General features: G+C 39.6%; 1 protein-coding gene and 1 pseudogene across 3 annotated transcripts in view; one reads left to right on the plus strand and one right to left on the minus strand.

Annotated features, from left to right (window-relative positions):
• The window catches only part of LOC129076316 (PDZ domain-containing protein GIPC1-like), a 140,106-nt pseudogene extending 118,196 nt beyond the window's left edge, over positions 1–21,910 (minus strand).
• BMPR1A (bone morphogenetic protein receptor type 1A) overlaps positions 1–25,391 on the plus strand; it is a 179,899-nt gene that overhangs the window by 105,825 nt on the left and 48,683 nt on the right. The window lies entirely within an intron of this gene.

Below are 25,391 nucleotides of genomic sequence, written 5' to 3' on the forward strand. Positions count from 1 at the left end.
CCACATTTAGATATGCAAAGGCATGTCTTCTATAAATCCCACTAGTCAAAAATAAAATAATGCAAATCCAAAAATACCTAGAATTAAATAATTTAAAAAATTAGGCTATATTAAAACTCATTTGACATAGTGAAGCCTTGTGTACTCATTTAAATATGAAGTGAAATAGATGATAAAGATAAAGGCTAACACCTGTAGAGCACTTGCTATCCACTAAACATTCTACATACTTTACAAAGTTTTTCTCATTTCATCTTATACGGCAACCCTATAAGGTAGATCTGTTGAGAAAACTATGGCACAAAGAGAAACTTAACCAGACTTCTAGCTAATGAGTGGTAGAATTGGGGTTTGAAATTAATGAAAAAAATTTTTTTAAAGGTTCAGTGGACAAGATTAACAAAGCCAAATGTTGGTTTCTTGAAAAGACTGTTAAACAAAACATAATTGATTGATCAAAAAACCCCGAAAGCACATATAGTATTGAAAACATAAGGGAGGTCATAACATCAGATATAAAAGAGAATTTTTAAAAATAAGAAAATACCTTGAATAACTATACAAATAAATTTTACAACTCAAATGAAATGACAATTTTCAATCCAAGGCTTCCAGTCAAGGTGGTGGCATAGGTAAATGAGATACTTGCATCCTCCTATGACCACATTAGAAATATAACTAAACTACAGAACAACCATCATTCAGAACTGCCTGAAATCTAGCTGAATGAAGTCCTACAACTAAGGATATAAAAAAGAAGCCACATTGAGACTTGTAGGAGGGGCGGAGACACTGCTAGTCCCACACTCACATGTAGAGAATAAAAATCGGGAGGGATATCTCAGTTGCAGAGGTATCTCCTGAGGAATGAAGAGTCCCAGCCCCACAACAGGCCCCCCAGCCCAGGTTCCAGTGCTGGGAAGAGAAGCCCCCATAACTTCTGTTGGTGAAAACCAATGGGGCTTGTGACTGAGAGGATGAAGGACTGGAGGAGCCCCAGACAGTTCCCCTTAAAGTACCTGCACACAGACTTGCTTGGACTCACTCTGTCTGAGTTCTAGCACTGGGGCAGCAGCTTAAAAGGCACCAGGAACGTACAGGAGGAACTGAAGTATCTGGAATCAGGGGAAGAGCTGGAGGGGTTGCTTTCTCCCAGACAGAAGTACTGGCATAGGCCATTGTTCTCTTCTGAGTCCTTGCCCCACAGGGTTGGCAGGCAGGCACCATATATGTGTCTCCATCATTTCTTTTGCCCCTGGCCTGGTGATTCTGTGAGACCCCACCCCTCCCAACTACTAGGTGAAGGCAAATCCTTTGCAGTGGCATTTCTTTTCAAATGGCCTGTCTTGGCTCATGCTTTTGACTTTACTAAAATCTCTCAAACAAGCAGCATCTGGCTTTGGTGTGCCCTAGGTCTAGCACCAGTGTCAGCCCTCCTCAGCTCATAGCTTAGCCTCTCCAGGGCACCTGCAAGCCCAGCACAGGTAGCAGCCATCTGCAGATTGTTTTGTAGCTCATGCCAGGTGGCCCCAGGCAGAACACAGGTGATGGCTGACCTTGGCCTGCACCTCCAAGGAGGCCCCAGAGCCACATACCTGGTAGACATATTCAGACCACTTAGAACCACCACCCATCCACCTCCACAAGTGACGTACTTATGGGGTGGACTCAGTAGGCACCAGAGCCCAGCTGGAGTAAGTCCTACTCTGTGGGGTGGGTCCCAGCACACGGATCCCCCACAGTGGTCACAGCCAGTCCTCCCCTCCCAGCTAGTCAGTCAGGGCTAAATCCCTACCACTGACTTTCCAGCAGCAGTCAAGCTGCAACAGGAAAGCATACACAGCCTACATGGGGGTGTTTGCAGCTAGAATGCCCAGCCAGGTGAACAGAGAGTTTGTGCTACTGGACCCTACAGGACACTTGGTACCGTAGGTCACTCTACCAAGCCCGGGAGATATAGAAGCTCTATGTAATGCATAGAAACAAAACACAGGAGGATGCCAAAATGAGGAGACAGAAACATTTCCCAAATGAAAGAACAGAGCAAAACTCCAGAAAAAAGAAATAAACAAAATGGAAACAAGCAATCTGCCAGATGCAGATTTCAAAACACTGGTTATAAGGATGTCCAGTGAATGAATGTAGGGAAAGAGTAGATGAACTTAGAGCTTTAACAGCATATAAAAAGGACATAGAAACCATAAAAAGAACCAGTCAAAAATGAAGGATATACTAACTGAAATGAAGAACAATTTTCAGGGAATCAGAAAAGCAAAAAGAAAAAAGAATCCAAAAAAAGTGAGGATAGTGTAAGGAGCCTCTGGGACAAACCTATATGAGAAAATAATGACAAAAAACTTTCATAAACTGGTGAAGAAAATAGACATACAAGTTCAGGAAGTGCAGAGAGTCCCAAACAAGAAGAACCCATAGAGGCCCACACCAAGAAACATTATAATTAAAATGCAAAAGGTTAAAGACAAAGAGAATCTTAAAAGCAGCGAGAGAAAAGCAGTTAGTTACCTGCAAGGGAGTTCTCCTAAGACTTTCAGCTGATTTCTCAACAGAAACTTTGCAGACCAGAAGGAGTTGGCAGGAAATAAGTATTCAAAATGATGGAAAACAAGGGCCTATGACCAAGATTACTGTACCCAGAAAAGCTATCATTTAGAATTGAAGGACAGATAGTTTCCCAGACAAGAAAAAGCTAAAAGAACTCATCATCACCAAGCCAGTATTACATGAAATGTTAAAAGGTCTTCTTTAAGAAAAAGAAGAATAAAAGCAAAGAAAAAGGTAAAAAATAGGAACAATAAAACGGCAAAAATACATATCTCTAAATAATTTAATATAAAAAAAACCCCAAATGAACAAGCAGAGCAGAAACAGACTCTTAGAAACAATATTTTGATGCTTGACAGATGGGAGGAGGGTTAGGGGAACAGGTGAAAAAAATGAAGGGATTAAGTAAGAGAATAATCCTGGGAATGTAAAGTACTGCATAGGGAATATAGTCAATAATATTCTAATTTTGATGTCAGATGGGTAGGATATTTATCAGGATGATCACTTAGTAAGTTATATCATGTCTAATCACTGATGTGTACACCTGGAACTAATACAATATTGTATGTCAACTGTAGTTGAAAAATAAAAAATGATTTAAATTTTTTTAAAAATAAAATAACAATTAAAAAATAATAATATTAACTTTAAATAGATAACTATTAAAGAAATTTCATTTGTAGTGAAAGATCTGACCCCTCCCATACACTCACAGATTAAACCCTTGGCACATACAATCTTAAAGATGAGATCTGCCGGAGTATTCAAGTGGCATATATATCCAAATATACCAGCTGTTCCAGAGAATAGGAAAATTTCCTCAGTTTATTATATATGGTTAGTATAACCTCGATATCAAAACCACATGAGTAGTATATGAAAAAATCATAGGCCAGTCTTGCTTATGAACATAGATAACAAAACCTAACAAAATACTAACAACAAATCCAGTAGTGTATTTAAATATTATCATGTCTACAGTACTGAAATACTACTGAGATATTACCTACCCAGAGTAAGTGTCAGATTCTACAGGTTTAAAGGCACTGTCCCCAATAAGACTGCCCTCATCTGGGATGCCAGTCATAAGCTTGGAGATTTGACACTTGTAACAGGCTGCAAATCTAGGAGGATTCCTGCAATTCCACTGAAGTTTGACATTTCATTAAAACGACCCACAAAATTTAAGAAAGTAGTATATTTATGATAGTTTTATTTTAAGGGATACAGATTGGGATCAGCCAAGTGAAAGAGATACGTAGAGTGAGGTCTGGGAGGGTTTCAGAGGGTTTCTTCGGAATTAGGGTTTGTGATCCTGCTAGCACATCAATATATTCACCAACCAGGGATCTTATCCAAGCCATGGTGTACAGAGTTTTTGTCGAAGTTTCATTGTATAGACATGATTGAATTGGCCATGTGATTGAACTCTGTCTTGAGCCTAGAAGGTTGAACTCTATCTCCGCCTAGAAGGTTGGGTTGGCTGAAAGCCCCAGCCTTCTAATTGTAAGGTTGGTCTTTCTTCTGCCCAGCCCACATTATGAGTCATCCGTTAGCATAAACTCAGGCATGAGACTTGTGAAAAACAAGAATACTCCTGTTACCCAAGAAATTCCAAGGGTTTAGAGGTCCCCTCCCAGGAAATGGACAGAAACCAAATTCTTTATTATTCAATAATGACAAATTCGAATTTATTTCAGGAATCCAAGACAGTGTGTTAATTGTATTAATGCATAATGATTTAACTCACAACTTAGTGATTTGAGTCAACAAAAACTTAATTTAATATTCAAGAATTCAGGGGCAGTATATTGGAAAGTTTTTGCCTCAGGATATCGCATGAAATTGCAGTTAAGAAGTCAGCAGGCGCTGCAGTCATCTGAAAGCTTGACTGGGGTAGGATCCACTTCCAAGATGGCAGACTTGTATTGGTATTGGCAGGAGGTCTCAGTTCCTCATCCATAGGCCTCCGTACAGACTCCCAAATGTTACCACATCATGAAAACTGGCTTTCCCCAGAGTGATTGATCCAAGAAAGATAGCACAGAGGAAACTGCACTACCATTTAAGATCTAGTCTCAGAATTCATACTTTGTCATTTCCACTTTATCCTGTTTGTTAGAAGTTAGTTTAGCCCGTACTCTAAGTAATTAGGTTTTACCTCTTGAAGGAGGGAATGTATAAAAATTTCTGTATGTATTTCAAAACCACCACAGATGGTTTACACTTTAAGAAAGCTGTTATTATGGATTACTATTAATATATCCATTAACATATTGAAGGAGCATCACACCTGTGATTGTGTCAATAAATGGAGAAAAAACACTTAATGAAATTCAGTCCCATTTGTGATGAAAACTTAGAAAAACTGATAATATGAAGGCAGACTTTAATGTGATAAATAGTATCATTAAATTTGTAATTGTATTAGGAAGAATTGACATACCTGATATTGAGGCTTTCTATACATATGTATTTTTAAATATGTTAAATTAATTTCTTGTGTCCTTCAGGAATATTTAAAAATTATTCTTATGTTAGTGTTGTGCATTTAGAAGTGCAAAATGGTATAATCCCAATGGGGATGACCAAAACATCTACCAAAATTACTTCTAGACCCAGAATCCACTTCTGGGAATCTGTCCTATAGATTTATTTGCCCAAACTACAACAAAATCATCTCTTTGAGTTTATTTATTGCTGCATTGTTTGTAATACCAAAACATGAAAACAACCTGAAATAATACATCAACAGGAGAATGGATAAACACAGTTTAAGCTATTGTTAAGATGGAACAGTATATAACAATGAAAAAATGAATTATAATGAACTGTATGTACCCATCATGGAATTCACAGGGTTGAGTGGAAATTAAGAAAATTATACAAATATACATACTTTATTCACCTACAGAAAATATAACCATTCACAGCAATGCTGTATATTGTCAGTAGGTGAATGTCAGGTCCATCCCATATCACAGAACTTCTTCATAAAAAACCTGAAGAGGTGTTCTGATACGGAGTAAAGAAAGCCTAGAGACTTGTGGCCGAGATGGAGGTGTAGGTAGAACACTGTGCCTCCTTGCACAACCAAAAGAAGGACAACAAATTTAAAAACAAAAAATAACCGAACTGCCAGAAAATTGAACTGTATGGAAGGCCAACAACCAAGGAGCTAAAGAAGAAACATTCATCCAGACTGTTAGGAGGGGCGGAGACCGGCAGCCACTGCAGTGGAGAGGACATGCAGTGAGGTGGTGCTGGCAGACTGGGTGGTCCCACATTTGCGTGCGGATAAATGGTGAGGAACAGATGGGGAGCAAGACAGACTGTGCAATCTCGGGTTCCAGCATGGGAAAAGAAAGCCTCAAAACCTCTGGAGGTAAAAATCTGTAGGGGTTGCAGTGTCAGGAAAAAAATCCCAGCCTCACAGAAGTGTTCATTGGAGAGACCTACAGGGTTCTAGAACGTACACAAACCCCCCCACCTGCCCAGGAATCAGCATTAGAAGGGCCCAATTTGTTAGTGGGCAGTGGGGGAAGTGACTGAAAGCCAGCTGAGAGTCCAGCAAGTCGCCTTGTTCCATCTTGGGCTCCTCCCCTACCCACAGTGACCTGGGTTGCCCCGCCCCCAGCAAATACCGAAGACTCTTCCCCTCCCAACGTAACAGGAGTGCTGAGACAAAGAAATATGGCCCAAATGAAAGAACAGATCAAAGCTCCAAAAATAGGACTAAGCGATGAACAAATAGCCAATCTGTCAGATGCACAGTTCAAAACAATGGTAATCTGGATGCTCACTGAATTGGTTGAGTATGGTCACAAAATGGAGGAAAAAGTGAAGGAAGGCTATGCAAAGTGAAATAAAGGAAAACATACAGGGAACCAACAATAAAGGGAAGGAAACCGGGACTCAAATCAACAATTGGGAGCAGAAAGAAAAGATAAATTCAACCAGAATAAAATGAAGAAGCAAGAATTGAAAAAAATGAGGGGAGGCTTAGGAACCTCTGGAACAACTTTAAATGTTCCAACATCCGAATCATAAGGGTGCCAGAGGGAGAAGAGGAAGACCAAGAAACTGAAAACTTACTTGAAAAAGTAATGAAGGAGAACTTCCCCAATCTGGCAAAGGAAATAGACTTCCAGGAGATCCAGGAAGCTCAGAGTCTTAAAGAAGTTGAATCCTGGGAAGCACACACCAAGGCACATCATAATTACGTTACCCAAGATTAAAAATAAGGAGAGAATCTTAAAAGCAGCAAGGCAAAAGGAGACAGTTACCTACAAAGGAGTTCCCATAAGACTATCAGCTGATTTCTTAAAAGAAACCTTACAGGCAAGAAGGGACTGGCAAGAAGTATTCAACAGTCATGAAAGACAAGGACCTACACCCAAGAATACTCCATCCAGCAAAGGTATCATTTAGAATGGAAGGGCAGATAAAGTACTTCCCAGATAAGGTCAAGTAAAAGGAGTTCATCATCACCAAGCCCTTATTATATGAAATGTTAAAGGGACTTATCCAAGAAAAAGATCAAAACTATGAACAGTAAAAGGACAGCAAACTCATAACTATCAATAACTGAAGCCAAAAAAGCAAAAAGCAAACTAAGCAAACAACTAGAACAAGAACAGAATCATAAAAATGGAGATCAGAGGGCGGGGTGGGGCGGAGAATAGGGGGAAAGGTACAGGGAATAAGCAGCAAAAATAGTAGGTACAAAATAAGCAGGGGGAGGTTAAGAATCGCATAGGAAATGGAGAAGCCAAAGAACTTATATGTTCTTTATTGGGATTGAGAATTTATATGGACATGAACTAAGGAGGATGGGATGCTAAGGGGAGGGTGGTGCAGGGTGGAGGGGAATAAGAGGGAGAAAAAGGGACAGCTGTAATAGCATAATCAGTAAAATATATATTTTTAAAAAAATCTAGATGTTTCATCACAAGAAGGAAAAACTGAATTTATTTTCAGGTGCTTCACATTAATAAGTAGGAAATTGTGATCTTGAGGGTGTTCTTCCTACAGGTTTGTAAGGTTTAGTTTTCTATAATTTGTTGTTTATGTTTGTCAGGGAAGAATTGTTAACAGTCTGATTTTTACACCCTGTATTCTTATTCAGTGCCTTTGGTGACTTAAAATTTATATAAAAATAGTTACCATTGAACCGTTTGTCTACATACTGAAAAATTACAGTTGAGTTTAGATGCTAATTTGAAATTCCCTTTTTCAGACCACATTGCTTGTACCTAAGAAAGGACTGACTATATTTTCTTTTTGTCTGCAATTATTTCCACAGTTATTTATCCTGCTATATAACTATGTGGAACTATAAAAGTATAAGCCATTGTTTGCCTTGAGCAGTATTTTCAATCTTGGAAAGCAATATTTACTTATACAAGTCTTTTGAATTTATATCTCAAACTTGAGTAAGGGCAGTGAAAACAGTGGAAAATTTTTGTTACTGGCCCTTGACACAAGTCAGTGCTCAAAGCTAGTGAAAGGAAGTGGTGTGGTTTTTGTATCATTTCAGTTATGTTGAGATAAGGAAATGGAATAGTTTATCCATAGCAGCCCTTTTGGAAAAGATTCATTTGTATATGAAAGGAAAAGGAATTGGTATACCATTTTAATTCCTTCTGCTATATTCAGTCATTCCTTCAGCAAATATTTATTTAGTACCAGTTATGTGCCAAGCACCATTATAGGTGGTAGAAAAACAGTGAGAAAGATTAATACCTTTGCCCTTAAGGAGCAGGTGGCAGGCAATAAACAAAATAAATACTTAACTATATATCAAATTACAGTATGACAGGCACTAAAGAGGGAAAAAATACCAGGGAAGGAGGATAGGAATACTAGGGATGGGATGGTATTACAAATTCTAAATAGGGTGAGTGGGAACACTGGAAATAAGAAAAAGGGATATTTGAGTAGCCACTTGGAAGAGATATGGTACCAAGTCATACAGACATCTTGGGGAGAAATGTTCCAAGAAGAGGGACCTGCAAATGCAAAGGCCCTGCAACAGGGCCATCTCTGGCATATTTAAGGAGCGAGGAGGCAAATGTAGGTGGAATGGAGGAGTTGGAGGCTTATGGGCCATTGCAGACCTTAGCTTTTACCCTGAGTGAGTTGGGGAGTCCTAGGAGGGTTCTGAACAGAGGAGTGATGTGCTCTAAAATGCTTTTTGTTATCACTTTGGCTGCTGTGGTGAGAATATGCTACAGGTGGACAAGGGTAGAAGCAGGGAGACCAGTTAGGAGGCTGTTTCAATAATCCAGGCAAAAGTTGTTAGTGGCTTGGACCAGAGATATAGTATGTGGAGGTAGTGAGAAGTGCATGGGTTCTGGATTTATTTTGAAGATAGAACCAACAGGATTTGCTGAAAGAAAAAATATGGAATATGAGAAGGAAGGAGGGAGTAGGCAAGAATGACTATAAGATTTTAGGCCTGGGAAACAAAGAGTAGAGAAGCTCTTGACTGAGGTGGGAGAGACTGAGGATGTAGAGGATTTGTGAGTTGAAAGTAATCAATTTCATAGCTGCTGGTCACATTAAGTCCATCTTTATACAATCTGAGCTATCTTTAAAGTAAATCTTCCTTATAACAATCTGTTTTTTGTTTTTGGTTGTTTTTTTTTTTTTTGCATATGTGTTATCAAGTATCTTTTTAAGATACTCATTTATTTAGAATCACTAATTCCAAATTTTGGTATTCTTTCAAGCATTTAGACTACAGTCACATAGGTTACAATAGAAAGACCAATCAATGCTGAACAGATTTCTTACTGTGATAGGGTAAAATTATTTGTGGTAAGAAAAAGGGAAATGTAACAGGTATAGAATTCATTCCTAAATTCAGAATATCTTAGAATACTCTTTGAATATATATTAAAACACTTAATGTGCTTTATAAGTACTAAGGAGATAATAGACACATTGTTGGTTCCTCTTTGATGAAGTGAACATATGTAAAAATGTGTGTATAGTGGGTGTCTATAGTCAGTCTGTTAACTCTGAGATTTATTGTCTGAAAGTATTGGTATCAATCAGGGTTCAGACAGGAAAGCCAAAACCACACAGTGTTTTTTGGCTTTGTTTTTGTTTTTTGTTGTTGTTTTTTTTAACAGAATTTGGTATAGGGAATTGACTACACACATATTAGAGGAATTGAAAAAACTAAAGGAGTATTGGGATTAAGCAGAAGTAGCAGTTGTGGGAAGCACCTACCACCCACCCCAAAGAGGTTGAATTTGCAGAACCTGGAAGCTTGGAGAAAGGTTCTCCTGTGGACCCTCTCTGGGAGCTCAGAGCCCAGCTACTGGCACTTAAGGAGCTCAGAGTAGGTAGGAGTCTTAAGGAGCTGTCACTCAGACCCTGAGGTGTTGATCGCCTGGAATCTGAGTGGTGGCGAGGGGGCTGGTTCTGGGAGTGTGAAAGAAACTTGGAAACTGGAACCTACTGCTGCTGCCGAGGTGCAGGTGTCGTTCAGGTGACTCTGACTGGTACAGCGAACGAAATTGGAAAGGGGGAAGCCCTTTCTCCTCTTCTCCAGCTTTCTCTAGTTCCCCGTAGGCAGGACCTGTCAGGGAGCCAGCTAGTGAAATACAGATGAGCAGTATCCCAGCTCTGTTTTGTTTTGTTGTTGAAAATCGATAGCAATAATATTAAGGGGCAAGGTACTTTGTTTTCTTTTCTCATCACCTACCAACTCATGACTGCAATACTGAGTGGGATTTGGGCTTTGTCTGCCACAGACCTGCTACTTATTGGTTGTGTGAGCTTTGGCAAGATTCTAAACTTTGCTGAACTTCACTTTTTCCTTCAGAGTTGTGCCGATGAAACAGTCTTATGAGGCTCAATAAAAGTTAACTTCCTGTTTTTCTTTTGATATATTTACTCGTGTACTTACTGCACTTAAAACACTACACTTGGCATAAGAAGGCCTGGGTTTTAGTTTGTCCATCAAGATACCAGCTATGTGAAATTTCAGTAAATTGCTATAGCTCCCTGAACCTGTCTTTTCTGTAAAAGTAGGAATAATTTTACTTACTGTGAGGGTCATACAGATGGTTATAAAGATGATGATGTGCTAATACGTGAAGTTATCATTTAATACTATATATCAATTTCTGTTATTTAACCTGTATAGAAGACTAGATTCCCAAACTCTTCTCTACCACATTTATCTCTATAAAAATACTGTGCAGAAATACAGTATTGTTTACCATTGCCCATAATACACCTAGATGGATGACCAAACACTATTCCTTCAGTCATTTCTGCAACCACTGATTGATTTCACCTGTTTTGGTCATTTGTACTTATTCCAGGGGATAGACAGGAAAAATACCGCGAGTTTCTCAGGCAAACCTGACCCTTCGTCCTTGTGCATGGGTCATGCATGTATGTTCTTTGGCTAATCCCTTCACCTTCTTTCATCCAGTCTCTCTCCCTGTCCTCCCCTCCAACAGCAGTCAGTCTGTTACGTGTATGCATGCCTCTGTTTCTATTTTGTTCTTCAATTTACTTTGTTTATTAGATTCCTCATATAAATGAGACCACTGACCCATGCTGTCACAAAGGGTAAGAGTTCCTTCATTTTTTACTGCTCCATAGTATTCTATTGTGTAAATGTACCACTCATGAGCTTCTTTTATCCTCTCATTTATTGATGGACACTTAGGCTGTTTCCAGGTCTTGTCTATTGTAAATAATGCTGCTAAGAACAATTCTTCTAAATTGGTGTTTCAGGATCCTTAGGATATATTCCCAGAAGTGGAATTGCTGAGCCAGAAGAAGTTCCCTTTTTAAATTTTTGAGGAAACTCCATGCTGTTTTTAGCAGTGACTGCACCGGTCTGCATTCCCACCAACAGTACACCAGGGTTCCCTTTCTCCACATCCTCACCAGCACTTGTTGATTTACTGATGGTAGCCATTCTGTCAGGTATGAGGAGATCTCTCATGTGGTTTTAATTTGCATTTCTCTAATGATTAGTGATATTGAGCATCTTTTTATACATCTGTTGGCTATCATATGTCCTCTTTGGAGAACTGTGTTCAGGTCCTTTGCCTATTTTTAAATTGGATGGTTTGTCTTCCTGGTGTTGAGTTGTGTAAGTTCTTTATATATTTTGGAAATTAACCCATTACTTATCAGCTGTATCATTGACAAATATATTATCCCAGGTTCCCTTTTCATTTTGATATGGTTCCGTTGCTGTGCGGAAGCTTTTTAATTTGATATAGTCCTATTTCTTTATTTTTTCCTTTGTTTCCCTTGCCCTCGGATATAGATTGGTAAAAATACTGCTATGCGAGATGTCTGTTTTATTCTGGATTTTTATGATGGTCTAGTTTCATTTTTTTTGCATATACCAGTCCAGTTTTCCAACTCCATTTATTCTAGAAACTGTCTTAATTGTATACTCTTGCCTTCTTTGTCAAATATGAATTGTATGAATTACCCATAAATGCATGGGTTTCTTTCTGGGCTCTCTGTCCTGTTCCACTGATGTATATGCCTGTTCTTTTGTCAATATTCGGCTGTTTTGATTACAGTGACCTTATAGTTTGATATCCGGTATTGTGATACCTCCAACTTTGTTCTTTTTTCTCAAGATTTCTGAGGTTATTAGGTGTCCTTTTTGGGTCCACATAAATTTTTGAAATATTTGTTCTAAATCTGTAAAATATGCCATTGGTATTTTAATAGAAATTACATTGACTCTATAGATTGCTTTGGGTAGCATGGACATTTTAATGATGTTAATTCTTCCAATCCATGAACATGGTGTATGCTTCCACTTATTTATATCTTTCTAGTATCTCTTTTCAGTGTCCTATAGTTTCCCAAGTACAGTTCTTTTATCTTCTTGGTTAAACTTATTCTAGGTACCTTTTTTTTTAGTTACAATAGTAAATGGTATTGTTTTCTCAGTTTCTCCTTCTGAGAGTTCATTATTATGTATAAAAGTGCCATTAATTTATGAGTATTGATTTTTGTGCACTGTTACTTTGCTGAATTTATTAGCTTGAATAACTTTTTGATGAAGTCTATAGGGTTTTCTATGTACAATATCATGTTGTCTGTGAATAGTGACAGTTTTACACTCTCTGCTTTCCAATTTGGTTGCCCTTTATTTCATCATCTGGTCTGATTGCTGTGGCTAGGACTTCCATTATGATTTTGAGTAAGAGTGGTGAAAGTGGACATCTCTGTCTTGTTCCTGATATTTTGTTTTCCAGCAGTAGAGTCTTTATGTTCCAGACAGCTAGTTCACATACAAAAGCCCACCGCCAACGTCCCTGATGCCCTGTTCATCCGAGGCTGGGCTGAGGGAGGCAGAGGTTTGGGGTGAAAAGGTTGAGGGTTCACAGCAGACTTGTGTGTTCAAATGTGGGTGTAGGAGTTCCTCTGGATGATGGTGGTGGCAGGAGTAGGGAATTATTGCATTTGCTGAGGGGGGACACCCCCTTTTGTATTCCCTGTGTCAGGAAACCAGGGAGGTCAGGACCCGAAAACAGAATCTGAGGCCCCAGGGAGACAGAGGAACCAGTTTGGCAGCTGATGTGGAAAGTGGTGGGGGCAGGGGCTGGGTGCCCAACCTGGCTGGGGACTTTCCCAGAGCCTGACCTGGCTGAGGTAGGGAGGGCACAGCGTAGAGGTGAGCGGGGATCTGGGGACTTCTTTCAGGTTGGAAACCAGAGAGGGGTACGAATTAAAGTGGAGCAAGGGCGTGGCTGCAACTTCACCCTGGGACTGCTAGACCATGGTCAGGCCAAGCCAGATGCTGGAGTCTCGGTCCATGGTGTTTCTACCCCAGTAGCTCCCACCAGGCTGGGCTCAGGTCACTGCAAGATCTGTTCAGAAGCCCTAGTAATAGCTAACCTTGGTATCTACAGTGGCATCCCAGATGTCAAAGATAAACTCATCAGGGAAGGCAGAGTCACAAGCCACTCATCCAGGGCCTCAACCAGCTTGTCTGAGTTCCTCTTCTACTTCCAAGATCCACCATGGTGATCACAAACTCTGTGTCACTGATGCCTGTGTAACTCTCCAGCAGGTCATCTTCTTTTTTAGTTGCCCTCTCCTCAAAGGCTATGGACAGATTCTCTACTGTGGCAGGCCCCAGGATTGGAGCTAGAGAGTCCCTTGGCCACTGCCCAGCTGAATGCCCAGCCAGAGCCAGGATGGCCACCCCCTGAGTGCATGCTGAGCATGTCAAAGGCTTTGTAGGGCTCAGTGAGCCTCAGTGTGAAGGTGCACCTCCAGGCAGCTCCTTGAGCAACTGGGACACGTCATAGGGCTGACAACCCAGCCTGTTGATGGCTTTGATCATATGGAACATGCTAATGAGCTGGATGTGGTCATTGGCACTCCTCCCCTCCTTAATGTTGTTGGTGAAAGCATAGCCAGCTGTTGTCAGAGATGATGAGCCCCAGGGACTCCTCTGCCTTGAACACTTTCATCTCTTTACGCTGCCCCTTGACATGGGCAAAGATGAAGTCCTCTAGCCTAATCTGGTTTGCTAGGAGCTTGCTCATGTCCACTTTGTGGGTGTTGGGGGTACAGAACGTAAGCTCAGCAGCTAGCATCCAGAAAACGTCAGCGATCTTGCTATACAGGTCCTTGACATTGGTAAAGCCCATGATGATACCGGTGGGAGTGCCATGGGCCAGCTGGACGTGGAACACAAGGCCGGGACCCACAGGGCTGGGGAGGAGGAGGCAAGTCCATTTGTGTCCACCCCTGCCTCACCTCCACCCATGGGCCCTGGCTTCCCTATGCCCAGCCTACCATGTCCTGGCTCAGCGCTTCATTTTCCACCAGAGGTGGCATCTTTTTCTGCTGCACCAGTCCCAGCAGCTAGAGGAGTGGGTAGAGGGGGTATGCCCAGGAGATCTAGACTAGTGCAGTGGCTATCTCCTGGTCTTCCAGCTTCCATTGTTGCTTCCCCAAGGTCTCCTCTCAACACTGTAGCCAGAGTGATCCAGCTGTGTAGCTGTGGGTAAGTCAATTTACTAGAAAGGGCCTCGGTTTCCTCATTTGTGCCATGGCCTGCCTGCATGCACCCAGCTTTCTTGCTCCTGATCTTAAGGGAAACACCTTTAGTATTTGGCCATTTGAGTACAGTGTTGGCTGTGGTTTGTCATATATGGCCTTTATTGTGTTGAGATGTGATCCCTCTGTTCCCAGTTTGCTGAGAGTTTATATTATAAAAGGGTGCTGGATTTTATCAAATGCTTTTTCTGCATCTTTTGATTTGATCATGTGATTATTATCTTTCATTTTCTTTATATGATGTATCACATTTATTATTTTGTGAATATTGTACCAACTTTCTGTCCCTGAGATAAATCCCACTTGATCATGGTGTATAATCTTTTTAATATATTGCTGGATCCTGTTTGCTAATATTTTGTTGAGGGTTTTAGCATGTATATTCATCAGAAATATTGACCTCTAATTTTCTTTGTTGTGTCATTATCTGGTTTTAAAATTAAGATAACACTGGCCTCATACAAAGGACTTGGAAGTCTTCCCTTGTTTTGTATTTTTGAGAATATTTTGAGGATAAGTGTTAGTTCTCTTTTGAAAGATTGGTAAAATTCACCTGTGAAGCCATCTGGTCAGGACTTCTGTTTGCTGGGAATTTAATTTCTTCATTACTGCCTCAGTTTCATTAGTTATCAGTCTATTCATGTTTTCTCATTCTTCCTGATTCCATTTTGAAAGATTGTTATGTTTCTAGAAATTTATCTATTTTGCCCAGCTTGTCTAGTTTATTGGAATATAGTTGTTTATAGTATTTTTGTACGATCTTTTGTATTCCTATGATATCAGTTGTTACTTCTCTTTCATTTCTGATTTTATTTCTTTGAGTCCTCTTTTTTTCTTGACCCTGGTTAAAAGTTTGTCAGTTTTGTTTATCTCTTAAAGAACCATCTCCTGGTTGCATTGATCTTTTGAATTGTTTTCTTAGTCTCTTTGACATTTATTTTTACTCTGATCTTGCTTATTTCCTTCTTTGGGCTTTTTCTGTTTTTCTGGTTCTTTTAGGTGTAGGGTTATATTGTTTATTTGAGGTTTTTCTTGTTTCTTGAGGTGGGCCTGTAATGCTGTGAACTTCCCCCTCATACTGCTTTCGCTGTGTCCCATAGATTTTGGTTGGTTGTGTGTTCATTTTTATTTGTTTCCAGGGTAATTTGGGATTTCTTTCTTAATCTCATTGATAACCCACTCATTATTTAATAACGTGTATTTAGCCTCTATGTATTTGAATGTTGTTTTTTGGGGTGGTTTTTTTTTTCAGTTTTTATTAAGAAGGTAGATTTCTAGTTTCATGCCATTGTGATCTAAGAAAATATTTGATATGATTTTGGTCTTCTTGAATTTGTTAAGACTTATTTTGCATCCTAACATGTGGTCTGTCTTTGAGGATGTTCCATATGCACTTCAGAAGAATATGTACTCTTGCTTTTGGGTGAAATGTTCTATAAATACCAATTAAATTCATCTGCTGTTTCCTTGTTGTTTTTTTGTCTGGAAGGTCTACCCATTGATTATGGGGGGGGGGTGTTAAAATACCCTATATTGCTGTCTATTTCTTTCTTGAAGTCCACCAAGATTTTCTTTATGTATTTAGGTGTTCCTATACTGGGTGCATTTATGTTTACAAGGATTAAATCTTCTAGTTGGATGGATTCCTTTAGTATTATTTAGGGACCTTCTTTATCTCTTGTTATTGCCTCTGTTTTGAAGTCTCTCTTTTCATCACCATTTGCATGGAATATTTTTTTCTATCCCTTCATACTCAGCCTGTGGAAATCTTTTTTTTTCTGAGATGAGTCTCTTGTAGACAGCATATGTATATGTGGGTTATGTTTTCTTATCCATTCAGCTATCCTATGTCTTTAAATTGAAACATTTAAATTACATTTAAGATTATTATTGATGCATACACATTCATTGGCTTTTTTTTCCCCCCTGCATGCCTGTGTTCCTCTCTCTGTTTCTTCTTCTTAAAGGAGTCCCTTTAACATTTCTTGCATTGCTGGTTTGTCGTAATGAACTCCTTTAGCTTTTTGTTTGTTTGTTTGTTTTGTTTTGTTTTGGTCTGCAAAGCTCTTTATTTCATCTTCAGTGTTAAATAATAGCCTTGCAAAATAAGTAGTCTTGGTTGCAGGTCGTTGCTTTTCATTATTTTGAATGCTTCATGCAATTCTCTTCTGACCTGAGGTTATTTCTGTTGAGAAATCAGCTGACAGCCTTAAAGAAGCTCCCTTGTAGGTAACTAACTGTTTCTCTCTTGCTGCCTTTAGGAGTCTCTCTTTGTCTTTAAACTTTGCCATTTTAATTATAATGTGTCTTGCTGTGGGTTTCTTTTGGTTTGTGATTGGACTCTGTCCTTCCTGAATTTGTGTGTTTTTCTTCACCAGGTAAAGGAAATACTCCTTTATGTATTTTATGTCATTATTTCTTTGAACAGCTTTTTTATTTCATTCTTTTTAACTCTTTTGTTGTTGTTGTTGCTCTCTGATTGGGTGTTTTTCTCTACCTGTCTTCCAAATCTCTGATTCAACCCTCTGCTGCATCCAGCCTACTTTTAATTCTTTCTTTTGTATTTTTCATTTCAGGTATTTTTCATTTCCTACTGTTTCTTATGGTTTCAATGTTCACTAAGTTTCCTGTAGTTCCCATTAAGTTCCTTGTAGTTTTCAAAACTAAGTTCTTTGAGCATCCTTAAAACCATCACTTTAAACTCTGTGTCTGATAAATTGCTTACCTCCATTTCATTTAGCTCTTTTTCTGGAGATTTCTCCTTTTCTTTCATTTGGGGGTTGTTTCTTTTTCTCTCCATTTCAGTTCTCTCTTTCTGTTTGTATTTACGTATTAGATAAAATTGCTTTGAGTCCCAGTCTTCCTGGGATGGCCTATGTAGTAGGATGCCTGTGGGACTCAGTGGTGCAGTCTCCCTGATCTCTTGATCTCCTGATCTGGATGGTTTGGAATATATCTTGTATAGATTATGTGGCTCTTCTGTTGCAAGTGAATCTTGATTGTTGTTGCCTCATTCATGAGTGGGTTCTCCCCTCTGGCTGGTGACTGACAGGCTCAACCCCAACCATGTCATGAAAGATGTTGTACAGGTGTGGTGTTGAGGTGGTTTATGCCCATTCTTGATTAAAACTCTCCTCTTCAGATAGTTTTCAGTTGGTAATTCAGGGCACCTGTTCTGGAATTTAGTTTTATTTCTCATTGGTTCTGGGAAGAGGTGCGAGAAAGATCCTCCTACTCTGCTACCATCTTGCAACCCTCTTTTGTGCACTTAATATTGAGAGCCCCTAATGATGGATATGAAACGCATAAATGCATCAACTCTATATAACGCCATACTAGTTTGCCTTTCCTCTCTGTCTTGAAGTGTTGACGATGTAAGAAATGTCCGAACTTGTAGAGAATTTTTATGAGGTATTTTTACATTTTTTTGTGTGTTTTGTTTTTTTAGCCAAACTGATGCCATTTGCCTGGGGAACAAGATCTCTAATGTTTAGGAGAAAAACAATTTTTCAGTTTCTTTTATGAATTTGAAATTAAGGAGGGAACATAAAGAGGATTATATGGAGGTGGGAGAAAGCAAGGTAGGGGTTGGATTACAGGATAGGTAACAAGATTAGGTGCTCTCTTGAGGGTGGTTAAGGAGTATTTCAAAGGTGTGTTAACCTAGACGCACAGAAACAATGGACAGAGTTTGCTTAAAACCCTGCACTAAAATAGTTATAGGTCAAGGTTGCAGGTTTGATCTCTGGTCACAGCACATACAAGAAGCAACTGGTAGAATGCATAAATAAGTGGAAAAACAAATCATTGTTTTTCAGTATGTGTGTGGATACATACACACACCTATATATCCCTCCCCCTCCTCCTCCCTCCTTTTCCCTTTTCTTCGTCCTCTCTCTCAAATCACTACATAATTTTTTAATAAGAATTTGTATGCCTGGGGCGTGACAAACCACCAAGACCTGCCCAGTTATGAATTTATTATCAGATCACCCTATGAAGTTATACTTTCTGTAGAAGCCCATTTTGCTTCCACAGAATTTCTGTTTGTATTAGGAACAATAGTCTTGGCACAGAAGGAAAGTGAAAGGTTTTAAATGAAGAGGGGATGATTGAGCAGAAATACAAAGGTTAAATGTGTTAAATTTGTTTTGAGTAAATAATTGAGCATTGGAAAAAGGTAAAGTTTAGTTGGAAAGTGATTTCAGGGGTGATAATAAAATTAATGACTTCTAGGTGATGAAGAAATGCCTGTTAGAAATGTCTTATAAGTGAAACTTAGCCATCCCTGCTATAGGTCAGAATTTAGCTAGGTGGTTGGTCCTCTTTGCTACTTTTTCAAACTTCACAAGTTCCCACTGCATGGACTCCAGGGGAGGCTTTTTGATGAGATTCCTGTGTATTACCATAGATAAACTCATATAATTATTTATTTAAGCATGTTATTTTCTTAAGGGTTTATGTTTAGATTTGGGTGAAATTGTTTTTTACACTGATATGAAAATAACCATGAGTAGATTTGCTCCAGTCATATGCATATATATTAGTTTCAGGATTCACAGGGTTGGAGGTTAGAAATGGGGGTGGGTGGGAATGGATGAGTTGCCTGTTAAGGAGAAGAGCAATATTCTTATGCTAATCCAAGGTCTGGGTAAGGAGCAAAGCAGCCATGCAAACAAAGGCTGTGGAGCCAAAAAGTCTGCAGTGAGTCCAGGCCTTCTCAGAAAGCTTGTCAGACCTGGCGCCTGGAGCTGCCTAGGGGGAAGGACCTCTGGAAGCTGGATCTTTTCCTTACTGCTTGATGGATTTGGCAGCAGGCCAGATTGCTGAAAATATGCAAACCTGACTACTAGAAAGTAAAAATTAAGGGTGGGGGATTAACTGGAAGAGAAAGGAATGACCTTAGTCTGTTTTTTCAGCTAACCTCAGCCTTTTCCTGTTTTGTTTTGTTCCTGGTCGAACTGTTGGTTTAGCCTTCTTACTGTTTGCAAAGTTTTAACATTTTGTATTTTATTTTGGGTGTTATTTTCCTGAAGAAGAAACTGCACCAATCTATAGATATAGCAGAGGAAATTTATTTAAATGCTTAGTTGCACTATTTAATTTATATAATTATATCATAATTATAGAAACAGCTAATGTGGTAGGACAAATAAAAGGAACATCATCAGCATTTGTATTATTAGTAACAACAATAACAACTGACATCTGTTACTTATTGAATGTTTAATACTGAGGTAGGTGCAAGGTACGAACTCATTTGGGTTAGTAATATCCCTGTTTAGTGGCTAAGGAAAGTGAAACGTGTTTAGCTTGAGTAATTTTTCCAAATTTACATAGCAAATAAATATTAGAGCTGATACATAAAACTTTCCGGGCTGAGGAAACTATCCACTTACCCATTCATTTCTTCTGCTGGTCAAATAATTCAGAAGACATACAGACAATTAATAGGAGAAAATCAAATTTTAATACATACACATGGGGAATTCATGTAAGCATGAAAATTCCAAAGACAGGCAAAATGATGTGTATATGTTATTTGGATCAAGAAGGTAGATAATTCACAGGTAGATGGGAAAGAGCAAACATTTGGTAAACTAAGTTTTTAAGGGCCAGCAGAAACGGTGGTACATAGAGGGAATCTAGCGAACAAATCTTTGCTTGAATCCTCCCTTTATGTCACATTTAATTCATATGTGCTAAGGTGAATATGCTAAGGTTCCCTTCCTGAAGTAGGTTTCTCTATCAGAATATCTTTAGGTAGGTAAGAGGGAAGAAAAAGAAAATAAAGCCCCTCTTCTAGAGTTTGCTGGACTTTAATTGTTTTCAGCGTGAAATAATCTCCATGCCAGGTGGGCAAATGCTAGGACATTCATTCCTGACCCCCATGAAACTAGTAGACTGACATCAGAATTCACTCTGTTAAATTTTCCAGGATATTATACAAAATGTACCTTTATCTAGGCTACAAAACTGATGCAGTCTTTTTGAAACCCATAGTTTATAAGGGCAAATACCAGAGTGATTAACTAGTGACAGTTTTTCCCACATAAAAAAAAAATGAGCCTTGAGGATCCAAGGTGGCAGTGGATTAAGTAGAAGCTACAGTCACCTCCTCACAGGAACAACCTGGAATTATAACTAAACTGTAGCGCAAGCAAGCTGAATAACCAACTGAAGACTAGCTAAAGAGAAGTCCTACAACAAAGGATTTACATAAGAAGCCACATTGAGACTTGCAGGAAGGGCAGAGATACAAAAAAGGCCAGTCTCCCACATCCACGGGTGGTGACTGAGATTCTGGAGGGTTATCTCAGCTGCAATGGTTACTCCTAAGGAGCTCCCCATCCCAGACAACCGTAGCAGGGAAGAGACACCCACATAACAGCCAGCTGTGAAAATCAGCGGGAATTCTGCCTGCCAGGGACAGATGGTGGTCTGCTAGAGACACAGGTGACTTCTTAAAGGGCCAGTGCACAAAATCTTGTTTGCAGCTACAAAGGCTTGTTTGAAGCCTTCAGCGGAGGATGGACAGGTTAGAGTCACATAAGGAGACTCTTGGGTTTGTGGCTCTAGGGAGGCAGCTGAAGGGACAGCTGCCAGGATCCCTGTGCTGAGTCCCTCTCCCACACAGCAAATACCCCTCCTTACAGCATCAAGCAGGGGGAATGCAATAGCTCCACCCTGTGAACTTCCTGTGACCCCACCCTATGGAGCTCATGCCCTGCTGAAGAGTCTGCTGCCAGGTGTAGAGGTCTGGGCAGACTCAGGATGTAATTGAGTTCTGTGGCTTTGGGGTGGGAGCCATTCCCACTACTTTCACGCAACCTGACTGATACCTTGCATTCCTGGTAGACCTACTAGCTCCACCCTCTGGACTTCTGGTGGCTCTGCTGTGTCCAGGTCTGGACAGAATCCAAGGCAGGCTGAATTGTATTCCTTAGGAGTGGGGGCAACACCCCCAACTTCCTTCACACCCAACAGGCACCTCCCCCCATCTCCTGACTCCAGTGGCTCTGTGCCGCTGAGATCAGACCCTGGCAGAATTTGGGACAAACTTAGTTGTGTGTCTCTAGGAGAGGAGAAATTTTTTCCATTGCATGCCCAAACCATCCACAGCCTTCCACTCATATGGTGAAATCTTGGTCTTTTTGGACTGATAAACTCTGCCAGCCTTACCCTGACTACTCTCTGAGACATCTGTCCCACCACAAAGGTCTGCAGACACCCAGAGGGTGGCAGCTAGATTTGGTATCCCCTGGGACATTTACTAAGTAATCTTAGACCAAGTACTGGCACCACGTTTAAACCTGTATCAATCTGGTGATCACCCTTGCCCATACCTGGTGGCTCACTGAGAACCTTTCACCTGCAACTCAAGTAACACCAGAGGCTCTTTGAGTGAGTGGGCCTAACAGGCAGCCCAAAGGTGGAGGCAGATCTTGGTGTTCTCTTGGACTTTTGCTGACCTGCCCCAGTGCTGGTAAAAGCCATCCTTGATATTCAGCTTTGTCCTTACAGTGCACACCCAGGCCCAGCAGAGGCAGCCACAAACTATAGATCATTTTGTAGCTCCAAATAGGTTGTCCAGGGACAGTCACACTGTCCCTGACTTTGGTCTGCACCTGAGTCCCTCCAAAGAGACCCCAGAACCAACAAACACATCCAGTGGCCAACTTCAGGCAACATCAGAGCAGGATTGAATTAGCTTCATTAGTGGAATATCCAAAGGGAGATCTCAGCAGGCACCAGAAGCTGCTGAGACATTCTGCTGAGTGGTTAGCACCTGCACAGCAGCATGTATACTGTGGTTGGGGTTGAATCTCACAGTCAGCCAACCTGAGGGTCAACTCTACATGTGAATGGGCCAATAGTGGTCAAGACTCAATCACAACAGGAGGACCCACATAACCCACACAAGGGTCATTTCTGGAGTAGGTAAGTGAGCAGATTGTGCCATAGAGTCCAATAAGACACCTACTACATAGGGCTACCCTACCCAAACTGGGATCTTACCCACATATGTAGAAACATACTAGGTAGACATGAATACATAAAGAGGCAGACAAAATGGTGAAACAAAGAAACATGTCCCAAATGAAAAAACAGGAGAAATCTCCAGAAAGAGCTAAATGAAATGGAGGCAAGTAACTTACTAGATACAGAGTTCAAAGAAGGCTTTGGATGCTCAGGAAACTTAGAACTACAACAACATAAAAAAGGATATAGAAACCATTAAAAAAGGTCAGAAATGGTGAATACAATACTTGAAGAAAACATGGGAAGGAATAAGCAGTAGGTTGGATGAAGCAGAGGATCAAATCAGAGATTTGGAATAGAAAGTAGCAGAACACACATAATCAGAGCAGCAAAAAGAAAAAAACAGTTTTCAAATTGAGGATAGTTTAAGGCTCCTTTGAGACAACACGAAGTGAACCAAAACCTGCATCATAGGGATACCAGAAATAAAAAGAGCACGCAAGTGATTGAGAACCGACTTGAATAAATAATGACAGGAAACTTCCCTAACATGATGTAGGAAGGACACACAAGTCCAGGAAGCACAGGGATTGCCAAACAAGATGAACCCAAAGACACCACACCAAGATACATCATAATTAAAATACCAAAGGTTAAAGACAAATAGAGAATCTTAAAAGCAGCGAGAGAAAAGCAGTTACCTACAAGGGAGCTCCCATAAGACTGTCGACTGATTTTAAAACAAAAGCATTTCAGGCTGGAAGGGATAGGCCTGAAATATTTAAAGTGATGTAAAGCAGGGACTTACAACCAAGACTACTTTTAAATGATAGCCAGCAAGGCTATCATTTAAAATTGAGGTAGAAATAAAGAGTTTCCCAGCCATGAGAAAGCTAAAGGATTTCATTACCACCAAACCAATATTACAGGAAATGGTAAAGGGCCTTCTTGAAGAAGAAAAATAGGAATAAAGTTAAAAGAGTAAATGGCAATAAATACATGCCTACCAATAATCACTTTAAATGTAAATGGCTTAAATGCTCCATTCAAATGGCATAGCATAGATGAATAGATAGGAAACAAAACTCAGATAAATGCTGTCTTCAAGAGACTCACCTCAAAATGAAAGATACACACACTCTAAGAGTAAAGGAATGGAAAAGAATATTCCATGCTAATGGAAGTGGAAAAAAGGTGGAATTGCACTACTTGTATCTGACAAAATAAGCTTTAAAACAAAGGCTATAAGAGACAAAGAAGGACACTTATGATAAAGGGACATAATGATAAAGGGAGCAATCCAACAAGAGGATATAACCCTTGTAAACATTTATGCACATACAGTAATACAGTCATAGTAAGGGACTTCAACACTTCATTGACATCAGTGGGAACACCGTCTAGGCAGAAAATCAGCGAGGAAACGGCAGCCTTAAATTGCACACTAGACAAGATGGATTTTTTATCTTCCATCTTGAAAGCATTTCATGGAGAGCATGTCACTCCAAAGCAGCAGTATATATGTTTTCCAATGCACATGGTACATTTTTTAGGATAAAACCCATGTTAGGACACAAAACACATCTCAGTAAATTTAAGATTGAAAATATGTCATGCACCTTCTTGGATCATGATGGCATGAAACTAGAAATCGACTACAATGAAAACAAACTCAAAAACATTCAAACACAAAACTAAGTAGCATGTTATGAATCAGTTAATGGGTGACCAATAAGATAAAGGAAGAAATCAAAAATTACCTAGAAACAAATGAAAGTGAACACACAACAACCAAAAATTTATGGGACATAGCAAAATCAGTCATCAGAGGAAACTTCATAGCATTATAGGCCTAACTCAAGAAGAAAGAAAAATCTCAAACAATACATTCCTGTACATGAAAGAACTAGAAAAGAACAACAACAACAAAAGAGAGTAACTAGAAGGAAGGAAATAATTAAGATGAGAGGGGAAATAAGTGGCATAGAGACTAAAAAACAATTCAAAAGGTGAATGAAACCAGGAGGTAGTTCTTTTCAAAAGATGAACAAGATTGATGAACCTTTAGCCAGACTCACAAAGAAACAGAGAGAGCCCAAAGAAATAAAATCAGAAATGAAAGTGGACAAGTAACAACAGATAACAGAAATACAAAGGATTGTAAGAAAATACTATGAATAACTATATCCCAACAAGTTGGACAACTTCAGTGAAATGGACAAATTCCTAGAAATATATAGTCTTCCAAAACTGAGTCAGGAAGAATAAAAAATGTGAATAGATTATCAATCAAAAAACTCCCAGCAAATAAAAGTCCTGATCAGATGGCCTCACAGGAAAATTTTACCAAACATTCAAAGAAGAACTAACACCTCTCCTCCTCAGACTATTCTAAAAATTTCAAGAGGAGAAACAACCAAGCTTTTTTTTTTTTTATGAGGCCACATTGTCCTCATTCCAACACTAGATGAAGTCACTACAAAGAAATAAAATTATAAGCCAGTATCTCTGATGAGTATAGATGCTAAACCCTCAACATGATATTAGCAAATTGGATTGATCAATACATTAAAAAGATCATACACCACCTTTGCTGGTGTAACTTAGTGGGCTGAATGCTGACCTGCAAACTGAAAGTTTGGTGGTTCAATTCCCAGTCAGGGCACATGCCTGGATTGTGGGCCAGGTCCCCATAGGGACATGAAAGAGGCAACCAATTGATGTTTCTCTCGTATATCAATGTCTCTCCCTCTTTCTCCCTCTCTTCC

This window comes from Pteronotus mesoamericanus, unplaced genomic scaffold, assembly GCF_021234165.1.
Source record: "Pteronotus mesoamericanus isolate MK-2021 breed Mesoamerican mustached bat unplaced genomic scaffold, CSHL_Meso_final contig_59, whole genome shotgun sequence".
In the NCBI taxonomy this organism is placed as follows: Eukaryota; Metazoa; Chordata; class Mammalia; order Chiroptera; family Mormoopidae; genus Pteronotus; species Pteronotus mesoamericanus.